The sequence below is a fragment of the Grampus griseus genome (genome assembly GCF_964374135.1).
Source record: "Grampus griseus genome assembly, chromosome: 1".
NCBI lineage: Eukaryota > Metazoa > Chordata > Mammalia > Artiodactyla > Delphinidae > Grampus > Grampus griseus.
The window spans coordinates 45,991,335-46,002,942 of record NC_139017.1 but is presented as its reverse complement, the minus strand read 5'-3'; the positions used below and the strand labels follow the sequence as shown (position 1 = coordinate 46,002,942).

At 44.3% G+C, this 11,608-nt stretch overlaps 1 long non-coding RNA gene across 1 annotated transcript; it reads left to right on the top strand.

Annotated features, from left to right (window-relative positions):
* Positions 1–527: 527 nt before the first annotated feature.
* Positions 528–8,609, top strand: LOC309839183. Its single transcript, XR_014298479.1, has 3 exons — positions 528–634; positions 7,340–7,533; positions 8,043–8,609. It is a non-coding gene; the product is annotated as an uncharacterized lncRNA (long non-coding RNA).
* The last annotated feature ends 2,999 nt before the right edge of the window (positions 8,610–11,608 follow it).

Sequence of the window (11,608 nt, the reverse complement as noted above, 5' to 3'; positions counted from 1 at the left end):
ATCTGTTTGTTTTTTTCCTTAATTCTTCTAGGTCTTTGTTAAACATTTCTTGCATCTTCTCGCTCTTTTCCTCCGTTCTCTTTCCGAGGTCCTGGATCATCTCCACTATCATTATTCTGAATTGTTTTTCTGGATGGTTTCCTATCTCCAGTTCATTTAGTTGTTCTTCTGGGGTTTTATCTTGTTACTTCATCTGGTGCATAGCCCTCTGCATTTTCATTTTGTCTATCTTTCTGTGAATGTGTTTTTCGTTCCACAGGCTGCAGAATTGTAGTTCTTCCTGCTTCAGCTCTCTTCCCTCTGGTGGATTAGGTTATCTAAGAGGCTTGTGCAAGCTTCCTCTTGGGAGGGACTTGTGGTTGGTAGAGCTGGGTGTTGTTCTGTTGGGCAGAGCTCAGTAAAACTTTAATCTGCTTGTCTGCTGATGGGTGGGGCTGAGTTCCCTTCCTGTTAGTTGTTTGGCCTGAGGCGACCCAGCACTGGAGCCTACAGGCTCTCTGGTCAGGCTAATTGCTGACTCTGGGAGGGCTCATGACCAGGTGTACTTCCCAGAACTTCTGCTGCCCGTGTCCTTGTCCCTGCAGTGAGTCACAGCCACCCCCTGTCTCTGCAGGAGGCCCTCCACCGCTAGTAGGTAGGTCTCATTCAGTCTCCTATGGGGTCACTCTCCTTCCCCCGGGTCCTGATGAGCATACTACTTTGTGTATGCCCTCCAAGAGTGGAGTCTCTGTTTCCCCCAGTCCTGTCAAAGTCCTGCAATCAAATCCCACTAGCATTCAAAGTCTGATTCTCTGGGGATTCCTCCCCCTGTTGCCGGACCCCCAAGTTGTGAAGTCTTACATGGGGCTCAGAAACTTCACTCCAGTCGCCAGACTTCTGTGGTATAATTGTTCTCCAGTTTGTGAGTCACCAACCCAGGAGTTATGGGATTTGATTTTATTGTGATTACACCCCTGCTACCATTTCATTTTGCCTTCTCCTTTGTCTTTGGATGTGGGGTATCTTTTTTGGTGAGTTCCAGTGTCTTCCTGTTGATGATTGTTCAGCAGTTAGTTGTGATTCCAGTGTTTTCACAAGAGGGAGTGACTTCACGTCCTTCTACTCTGCCATCTTAAACCCATCTCCTTGGTTACATATGTTCAGGTGAACATACATGTAGTAAGTTATACCAATATTTTAAATTTATTATGTTATGATAGAAAAGTTTTCATTATAATTTTATTACCCCTGATTCTGGTTATTTCATTTCTTATGGCTTCTCTTTTATATTTTTTTCTGTTTTCTTTTGAGTAGTGCCAGAGGTAGTATATTTATCCTGCTGTTATTAAATAATCAATAGAAAAAATTCTCCAGCAGTAATAATAATCTATGGTAAAATCTCAGAGATCATCCACTTAAAATCATAAATATGTAAACCATGGTAATACATAGATGTTTTTACACAAAATAATTATTATGTACAGAACCCAATCACACACAACTAAGTTTCAACTATGTAAACAACGTGTCTGATAACTATCAAATATTACAAAAATAGTATTTTAATTAGCTGTATTTTAGGAAGTCATTTGATTCTTTTTATTTGTTATTTAAATTCATAGTAAAATCATTCATAGTTAAAAAATTTAATTCTAGAAAAGGCAAAACTATGGAGACGATGAAAACATCAGTGATTGCCAGGGGTTGGGTAGGAGGTGGGATTAATATACAGACCACTGAGAAATTTTAGGGAAATGAAAGTACTCTGCATGATACCATAATGATGGATACATGTCATTATATATTTGTCAAAACCCATAAAATTTGCAAACCAAGAGTGAACCCTCATGTAAACTATAACTTTGAGTGATTATGATGTGTCATTGTAGGTTCATCAATTATAACAAATGTAACTCCCTGGTAAGGGATATTGATAATCGGGGAGACTATTTTAGAGGGGCAGCAGGTATATGAGGAATCTCTGAACATTCCCTCCAATTGTGCTCTAAGCCTAAACTGCTCTAAAAAACTTATCTTAAAAAATTTTTTTTTAATTAAGTTATTGTTTACCACTCTCTCTTTTATCCCAGGTATATCTTTCTTTGTGGTTTGATGACTTTCTTTAGTGGTATCCTTAAATTTCCTGTCTATCTTTTGTGTATTTACTATAGGTGTTTGTTTTGTGGTTATCATGAAGCTTATGTATAACAACTTATTTCTGTAATAGTTTATTATAAGCTGATAACAACTTAAGTTTGATCCCATTGTTAAACTCTGCATTTTTACTCTCTCCTCCCACAATTTATGTTTTTGATGGCACATTTTATGTCTTCTTATCTTGAGTATTCTTTGAGTAATTGTTGTAATCATAGTTGTTTTTACTAATTTTATCTCTTAAACTTCATACAAGATTTATAAGTGGTTAACTCACTACCTTCACTATTTATTTACCTTTCCAATGAGATTTATCCTTTCATTCATGTTCTTATTACTAATTAGCTCCCTTTCTTTCAGCTTGAAGAATTCCTTTTAACATTTCTTGCAAGACTAAAAGAAAAGCATTTTAAAATGCTTTTTTCTTTTTGTTGCACTGTTTGAGTGAGTTCCACTGCCCTGTCTTCCAACACACTGATTCTTTCTTTGCTTCATCCAGTCTGCGGTTGAGTCCTTCTATTGTAGTCTTCAGATCAGTTATTGTATTCTTTAGCTCTGTGGCTTCTATTTTGTACTTTCTTGTATTTTCCGTCTCTTTGTTGGTGTTCTCAATAGGTTCATCCATTCTTCTCCCCAGTTTGGTGAGCATCTTTATGGCCATTACTTTGAATTCTTTATCAGGTAAATAACTTACCTCAATTTCATTATTTCCTGAGGTTTCCTCTTGTTCTTTCATTTGAATATATTCCTCTGTTTCTTCATTTTGTTTGACTCTCGGTTTTGATTCTTAACAGCAGATGAAACAACCACCTCTCTCAGTATTGAAGGAGTAGTTTCATGTAGGAAATAAACCTCGTTCAACTCTGCCTCAGCCCCTCATTGTCTGTCAAAACTCTGTGCTTGGCCAGAATATCTATTATATTTTGAATAGTTCTCAGTAGTTAAGGATGTACCAAGACATGTCAGTGACCCAAAGGGAAGGATCTCAGCACCTAGATTCAGGCCGACTGGAAACCAGACTGTCAGGCATCAGCTTTTAAGAGTATGCAAATACATACAGTCCTGTTGTACCACAAGCATAAGTTCCACTGTTCACCAGTGCCAGGCCAACTGGAGGTGTCCCCTGAGTAGCTGTCACAGAAATTGGTGCTCCCGATGAATGTATAAGCTCTGTTCTGGGTGATACCGGTCAGCTGAAGCAAGGCAGAAGGGGAGTGCCAAGATGATGTATACAGCCTATATTCCCTGAGAGCAGCTCCATAGGCCACTAAATATGTGCCGAACCTGAAGACTGTTCCTCAGACCAGAGCTCCAGGACAGGCACAGAGGGCTGGGGAGTGTGCCCCAATCCACTGTCTGTGCAGTGCTTTGGGAGTGGTAGCCTGCCAGAACCATCTCTCCAATTGCCACAGTGCTGTGGGACCCAGGATGCAAGACCCCCAGCCATCAGAGCCAGGCCATCAAGGGGCATCCCCTGGGAAGCAGCAACAAAAACTGGGGCTCTAGACAAAAACCACGGCACCAGTCACACATAAAGCTACCCTCCAGGAGACACTGGTGCACTGGAGCGTGGCAGAGGGTGACCATGAAGATAGTGCCCAGCCTCTAAGTTCTCTGGAAAAGATTACAGTAAGCCCCAAGATCCTGCCTAATCAGAAGCCCACCCCTCAGGCTGCAGTCAGGATGATCAGTTAAAAAACCTTCACAGGAAAACCAAGCTCCTGAGCCTGTTTCCTCTTGCCATGCCCAGGGGATGATAGCTGTTTAAAAACTCTCTCTCCATTGGTTACAGTCCTGTGATACCCACTGGCCCCCAGAGCCAGGTGATGTAGAAGTGCCCCCTGGCAGCAGTCTAAAAAATTGGGGCGGGCTTCCCTGGTGGCGCAGTGGTTGAGAGTCCGCCTGCCGATGCGGGGGACACGGGTTCGTGCCCCGGTCCAGGAAGATCCCGCATGCCATGGAGCGGCTGGGCCCGTGCACCATGGCCGCTGAGCCTGCGCATCCGGAGCCTGTGCTCCGCAATGGGAGAGGCCACAACAGTGAGAGGCCCGCATACCGCAAAAAAAAAAAAAAAAAAAAAAAAATTTGGGGCACCAGAGAGTGGTATGAGATCCTTTCTGGGTGACACCAATTATTAAAGAATCATGGCAACAGGAATACAAGGTCCCCTGGTACCCAGAGCCATGGATAAAGAGGTGTCCACTTGGAAGAAGCCACAAAAAATTGGGGCACTAGACACATGCAAAAGTTCCCCTCCAGGAGACAGCAGTGCTCTGAAGCATGACAATAGAAGAGCGTGAAAATGGCATGCACCAGTCTATGTCCCCAAGTGTTTGAGCAGGCTCCAAATGTGTGTTAAATAAGATGCTTCCCCCTCAGGCCAAGGCTTTAATCTAAGCAGATGAGCCTCTTTCACTTTATGTCTGAGCACTATTGGCTGCCTCTGAGCTGGGCCCTGGGGTGGGCAAGTCTGGGCAGGAGCCCTTTAAGAGTGGTCTCTCAGATCGTTATCATCTTGTGGGTCTTGGGAAGTGATCCCATTGGTTTTCAAGGCCAGATGTTTAGGGGTTTCTCTCTCAAGTGTATGTCCCCAAAGTTAGAATGTCTGGTGCGGGGTCTGAAACCCTTGCTCTTCAGGGAGAATCTCTGGGTTCAGAGTTCCCTCCTGGTTGTGGGACATCATGGTGGGATAGGGTTTATGGTGAGATAGTTTCCCAGGTTCTGCTACCCACCTCGATGTCATTTACATCTTGTTTGGACAATGTGTAGTTCTCACCCAGCCAGGCCTTCAAAGGTTTAAAGAGGAAATTGTTCCATACGTAGCCGTAGACTCAAGTGTGTCCATGGGAAGAGGTGAGTTCAGGACTTTGTATGTTTCCATCTTGAAATAGAACCTACTTCTTATTCATTTTTAATACATTGTATATCGTTCAGATTGAGGCTCAAATGTGGTCTGATGCCCTGAGAACACACCAACTGGGCTGCAAATGGAGGCAGCCAAAATCTGAGTCACAATATGCTCTACACAATATATTCTCTAAGTCTATAGCTTTTTACTTTTATGGGGATTTTGTTCTTGACGGCTTCTCTCGTCTTCTTATGCTGAAATGGCTGGCTTAGCAGTGGAATGGGAAGAATCCAGGCTGGCACATAGGGACCAAGCAGAGGCTTATAGTTCTGGAGGAGGAGTTGGGAGAAAAGATGCAGGGGGATGGGAGACTAACTGTACTGTAAGCTAGGTGAGGGGTCTGTTGGATGACACTTGGGCAAAGGTATCCCTTGTTGAGGCCAGAAAGGAGAGCTTTCTAGGAAGTGTAAGAATGGAACTAGCCACCAGCACTCACAGCTCTGTACTGGATGGCCAGTCCTGGAAAGCAAAGGAACATTCTGCTTGTAGTCTTAGGAATGTTTTAGTAGAAAAAACACAGACAAGGCGTTGAAGAAACATTTATTCTACTCACAGCTCTGCCCTGTGGCCTTAGTTTGCTTACCAGTAAAAAGTGGGTACTGAACTAGCACATCTTTTAAAATCCACACTCTCTAAGTAGGATTTTTAAGCTCCCTGGCAAGCACAGGATATAGCAGAAGATATTTCCTCGTAACTAACAGGTACTTTGCTGTTCTTTCCTCAGTTTGTCAACCACCACCAGAAATCCTGCATGGTAAGCACGCCCCAAGCCACAAGGATGACTTTTCCGCTGGGCAGGAAGTGTTCTACAGCTGTGAGCCCAGATATGATCTCAGAGGGGCTTGTTTCCCTGCCCTGTACACCCCAGGGAGACTGGAGCCTGGCAGCTCCCAGATGTGCAGGTGCCTATATTCTTATCTGGTCTGAGGATCAATTTCTTTGTCCCTCACATGGACATCTCACTCCTGTGGTTTTTTTCCTAGTGAAATCTTGTGCTGACTTCCTGAACCCTCTCCCTAATGGACGTGTGCTCTTTCCACTTAATTTCCAACTTGTGATAAAAGCATGCTTTTTTGTGATGAGGGACTGAGGGACCCTAAAAGAGAGACCAGGGACTCTGTGATGGATAGTGACTCTCTTGGGTTCAGGGGTTAATCCACAAAGGGAAGCTGACCTATGGAATAGAAGTACCCGGAGGACTAACTGCTGGGCAGTTTTGAAATAAGTGTCACGACTCGGGAGCATCACTATGAAGGAGATGAGAAAATGGCATATGTAATTCAGTGTCAAATACAAACATAAATATAGACAGTGATCTTGAATTCATGGTTAGAACTTGAAGTAAATGGGGAAATAGTTGTTTGGAGGCAGGAAAATGTAACTTTCTAGGAAAATCTGCTAGTAAAAGGCTTGACATGTAAGACAAAAATTGTTTGCAACGTGATAGATCAGGCAAAGGTTGTTTTCAGGAAAATAAAAAACCAATCAAGAGTGGAATTTGTAATACTGTATGGATAAGAGTTAATTCAATCATATATCTTTGCATCTGTAATATCTTGGTCTTTGGGATCATAATGGCCAATGTTATTGTTTCAGGAAGTATTATTAACTGTTCATGTGGATCTGGTACTCTCAGTAGAATGCAATGTCTGTGAGAGGTAACAAGACTGGGTAATATAGTAGTTACTCTAAACAATTTCCAAGGAATCTTTGATATTTACAAAGTCTGCCACCCAATAATGATGAGCAGATTTCATAAGGACCATAGGATCTAATAATAATCTGGGCATTTCAGTGGCAGAGACCTCTGTGAGCCCCTTCTGGCCATTACAGCTCTGGTGGCAAGAAGAACAATGTCGGTTCTCTTTCCCAATGTTCCCTGCTTTGCTTCCCCAAGTCGGGAGCCAATCTTGCTCATGACCTACTAATGAGGATAAGAGGAACGTCAGAGGACTGTCAGTGAGAAATTCAGAGTGGGTCTAGGGCACTGGGGAGAGTCCAGCTCTGCGTTCAGGGACTTCTGAGGTGACACTGGGCTATGTCTGTTTGACTATTAAGCGTACAAGTTCTGATTACTTTGTCTGTCACAGGACACCGTGATACTTTAGAATAATTTGGCTTCTGAATTTCTGCCAGCTACCGAATGCAAGTCCTTAATGAACTGAGACTTCTGCCTTGTTCTGAACCTAAGAAACAAATGGTATTTAGGCTGAAGTGAAAAAGCTGAGCATCTATCAGTGAAGAGATGAAGGGAGAAATGGAAATTGCTCACCTATTTGCTACCCTTTTTTTCCTTAGGTTCTGATTAAAAGACAGCTCTGCCAGCCATTGTGTCTTAGTTGGAATGAAAACCCCTTGAAGAGCAGTATTACTGTGTGTGAACATAAGTACAAATAATTCTGCAGCCTGGATATATCCTCTTATATTTTTCCTAGTGTGTTTCACCTCATGGAATCACCTGTTGTCTGGATCTTTATTTAGCTAAATTACTGGTAAGATACTTCTTTGTTGTAAGAATTTTTACAAGGTCTGGCAGGTCTTATACATCATGTGTTCATGTTACTAATCTGTAAGTAACTAGTTTAATGTTGGTGTTGAATTCTGTGGGGAATATGTGGGGAGAAAGTAGATGACATAAAGGTATGCCAAAATTTATTTACTTTTTAAGTTTCATCACTGAGGACTAATCTCTCTTAAATTTTTATGTCCTTTTATGTCCTCACATAGGTGAACTATTTTTTCAGCCTCTCATTTAGTCCATAGTATTTATGAGGAAGGCTTCCCATGTGCCAGGACTTTCCATGTAGGGGGTGTGCTGAATAGGAAAGTCTTATCCCTGCTCTCATGGAGTTCATTTTCTATTTGGGGAGGCAGACAATAAACAGGAAAATAAGTCAGTAAACAAATGAAAAATAGAATATATAAAATAGTATGTTAAAAAGTGATGTGCTATGGGACTTCCCAGGTTGCTCAGTGGTTAACAATCTGCCTGCCAATGCAGGGGACACAGGTTCGAGCCCTGGTCCGGGAAGATCCCACGTGCTGCGGAGCAACTAAGCCGTGCGCCACAACTACTGAGCCTGTGCTCTAGAGCCCACAAGTCACAACTACTGAGCCCACAAGCCGCAACTACTGAAGCCCATGCAACTAGACCCCTTCCTCTGCAACAAGAGAAGCCACCACAATGAGAAGCCTGTGCACCACAACGAAGAGTAGTCCCCACTCACCACAACTAGAGAAAGCCTGCATGAAGCAACGAGGACCCAACACAGCCAAAAAAAAAAAGGGATGTGCTATAGAGAACAAAAACAGATTTATATGATAAATTAGTATGGTTCAGGGAGGTGAGTCAATATTTGAAATGTTGAGGTGAAGTGCCTTAAATTTCCGAATGACTTGTTTAAACAAAACATACCAAAGACTCAGAAATTAATATAGTTAAAAATATTTTATATACGAAGACATTACTGATGTATCCTACTCTGTTTACTAAAGCAAGGCAAGATTTTTAAAATCCCTTCCTGATGATTAGAAAATGTTTTATTTTGGATTTCATTAAAGTACTTTGCTGGAAATCTATTTGGACATCTTATGGGATTATGATGGAACTTTTAAGAACACTCGATATGTATAAAATTCATATATACAGTAAACTTGACCTTCCTGAAACACAAAAAGCTGAAAATAAGTTAGGTAAACTTTGGAGAAACATAAACACACAGTTAAGAGTCCAGATACGAGGAGTCAATCATTGTTTGATGTACTGAGGCCCTCAACTGGAGACATTCCCTATGGAAAAGAAGTACAGTGGACCAACTGTATCTACAGGTCTGCATCCGTGGATTTAATCAACTGAGGATTCAACTAACTTTTTTTACTGAAAAGTAAAACTTAAATTTTCCCCATGCTAGCAACTATTTACATGGTATTTACATTGTATTACCTATTATAAGTAATCTAGAGATGACTTAAAGTATACAGGAGGGGGTACTTAGGTTATATGCAAATACTACGTTAAGCCACTTTATATAAGGGACTTGAGCATCCATGGACTTTGGAATCCCTGGGGATTCTGGAACCAATCCCATGTGGATACTGAGGGCAACTTTATCTTACAAATGTGACCTCCTCCTCCAAGACAGAGAGATGACCTTCAGCCTCACTGGGGACAGCACCACCCACTGCACAAGTGACAGTCAAGGGATGGTGTTTGGAGCAGCGCCGCCCCTCACTGTGAACTTTCTGGTCCTACTGGTCAGTGCACATTTCCCCACGATCCAGAAGGATCAGTGTATCTAGATGAAACCTCCATGTTTCTATAGTGACAATCATTTTTGCTTGTGATATAGCTTTGTTATGAATGTCAGAGGCAAAATTACCTGCAGGATGAATAACAGATGTTTTAGATGTGCTACAATCTGTCCCAGTTGGTGGTATTCTGATGACCCTTCCCTCTGGAGTGAGGAGGGTGGGATGGTGAGGAGAGGTGGGAGCAGAGAGAATAAGTAAAGGCCAGATTTTACAGGGAATATTTTCAAGGCACTGAAAACAAATGCCAAAGAAATAGTCTGTCATGCCATCTCTACTGAGTTGTCCTTATACTAGATAGATGGGTGCGTAGAGCAAAAAGCACATGTTGATGTCAGTAATTTACTTCAGAACTGATGATGTTACTGAGTATAGGAGATGGCAGAGTAGGAAGACCCTGAGCTTACCTCTTCTCACGGGACATCAAAATTATAACTATTTACAGAGAAACTAATTGATGAGGATGACCAGAACCTACTAGAAAAGAGCTTCTACAACTAAAGATATAAAGAAGGCATCACAACAAGATGGCTAGGAGGGGCAGAGTCAAGGTAAATCGAAGACCCATACCCCTGCGTGGTGACTCCCACAAATGGAAGAGTAACTACAATTGCACAGGTTCTCTCCAAGGAGTGAGGGGTCTGAGCCCCACATTGAGCTCCCCAGCCTGGGGGTCCTGTGCCAGGAGAGTGAGCACCCAGAATGTTTGGCTTTGAAGGCCAGTGGGACTCTAGGAAATAGAGACTCCACTCTTAAAGGTGCACACAAAGTCTCACATGCCCCAGGACCCAGAGCAGAAGCAGTATTTTGAAAGGAGCCTGGGTGACCCACGTACTGATCTTGGAGAGTCTCCCAGAGAGGTAGGAAGCAACTGGAGCTCATCCTGAGGACAAAGACACTGGCGGCAGCCATTTTGGGGAGCTCCTTCTATCATGTGGATATTGGTGCTGGCAAGCGCCATTTTGGAATTCCCCCCATTAGCTTTTTAGCCTCAGGACCCAAGCCTGCACCTACTCACCAGCCTGTAGGCACCAGTACTGAGCACAGCTCTACCCACCAGCAGGCTGCCTTAAGACCTCCTAAATCCAAAGATAACCCTGGACACAGCTCTGTATGGCAGAGGGCCCAGGACCCAGCACCACACATGGTGTAGTCACTAGACTTGGGACTCCCAGGGTCCTTGTGGCCAGAGACCCTAGGACCCAGCCTCACCCACCAGTGGGTGGACACCAGCCCTATAACAACTGCAGGTCCACAGCCTGCCATGTCAGGACACAGCCTACCCATCAACAGGCTGGCACCTGCCCCAGGAACCACTGGGCTCCAGCCCCACCCACCAGCAGGCCAGCATCAGCTCTGAAACACTTTGAGCCTCTCAGCCAACCTCAGTGGATCTGGCCCCACTCACCAGCTAGTCAACACAAGCTTCAGGACAACCCAGATCCCACAGGCAGCTGTGTAAGGACCTGGCCCCACCTACCAGCAGTTCAACACCAGCTCTGGGACCACAGTCAGAGACCACAGATCCCAGTTCTGCACACCAGTAGGCTGGCACTAACCCCAGGACCTGGTTTCACCTACTGGACCTACTGGTGGGCAGGTACCAGTTCCAGGATCTCCTGGGCCCCACCCCCACCCACCAGCCACTGGTCCCAGGTCCACCACAGCCCACAGCCTTCCTTGTAAGGACCCAGCCAATGTACCAGCAGGCTGGCAACAGTCCCAAAACTGCCCAGGCTCTGGCTCAGCCCAGCAACAGGCCAGCTCCAGCTCTGGGACACTATGTGACCCTCAGCCAATGGCCCTGGATTCCAGCCCTATGCACCAGCGAGCTATAACAAGCTTCGGGATTCCCAGGGTGCTCTAGCCAGAGTCCCCAGGAAATGGGTCCACTCACCAGTGAGTCAGCACTAGTCTTGGGAACACATGGGCCCTGGACCCACCCACCATCATGGCATCAGCAGTTATGAGACACCTTAGTCACTTTAGCCAGCCACCCCAGGATCCAGCCCCATTCACCAGTGGGCCAGCACTCGCTTTGGGACACCACAGGACCTGCAGCCAGCCATGTCAGGAATCAGTCCCACCCACCAGAAGCCCAACAGTAGATCCGGGAACCCCAACCCTGCAACCACCCACCCTGGAACCCAACCAGCTCTGCCAGTTCTACCAGTGAGCCAGCACTAGACCTGGGACCCACTGCAAAGCCAGCCAAGTCATAACCTAGCCCCATAAACCAGTGGCTAACAGCCTCCACAC